The sequence below is a fragment of the Aplysia californica genome, unplaced genomic scaffold, assembly GCF_000002075.1.
Source record: "Aplysia californica isolate F4 #8 unplaced genomic scaffold, AplCal3.0 scaffold01172, whole genome shotgun sequence".
Classification (NCBI taxonomy): Eukaryota; Metazoa; Mollusca; class Gastropoda; order Aplysiida; family Aplysiidae; genus Aplysia; species Aplysia californica.
This window is the reverse complement of record NW_004798442.1, coordinates 58686-59272: the sequence shown is the minus strand read 5'-3', so window position 1 is coordinate 59272 and position 587 is coordinate 58686. Positions and strand designations below refer to the sequence as shown.

At 45.5% G+C, this 587-nt stretch overlaps 1 protein-coding gene across 1 annotated transcript in view; it reads right to left on the bottom strand.

The window, feature by feature from the left end:
• LOC101864578 (UPF0764 protein C16orf89 homolog) overlaps nucleotides 1–587 on the bottom strand; it is a gene marked incomplete in the record, with an annotated part of 40923 nt that overhangs the window by 16444 nt on the left and 23892 nt on the right.

The following is a 587-nucleotide window of genomic DNA, read 5'->3' as shown; positions in this document are numbered from 1 at the left end:
AGGAGGAGGAGGAAGAGGAGGAGGAGGAAGAGGAGGAAGAGGAGGAAGAGGAGGAGGAGGAGGAGGACAATGATGGTGATGATGATTTGGTAGTACTCACAGTCCTGGGCCTGGTGGTGAGGATGATGATGGTGATGATTTGGTAGTACTCATAGTCCTGGGTTTGATGATGATGATGATGATGATGATGATGATGATGATGATGATGATGATGATGATGATGATGATGATGATGATGATGATTTTTTTGGGGTTTCCTTAATGGGCCTGACGGACTTCACGAAGAAATCTTCGAGCGAGAGCGAGGCTCTTTTTCGGCTGCATTGTCAATATGCTTAGCGGCACCTCCACTCGTCCAAATAATTCCATTCGAATTGCCATTCTTCCTGGACATTCAAACATATGTTGGATATCCTCCTTTTCATGGCCGCATCTTCGGCAACATGGGCCGAGCTCTTCATTTACAAAGTTCTTATACCATCTTAAACTCCAATGATTGTCAGACCGTAGTCTCGCTAGCTCAACCTGGTCCCAGCGACATGTGATAGATTTTTGTTCCCGCTTATAGGAGTACCCAGAATACACAT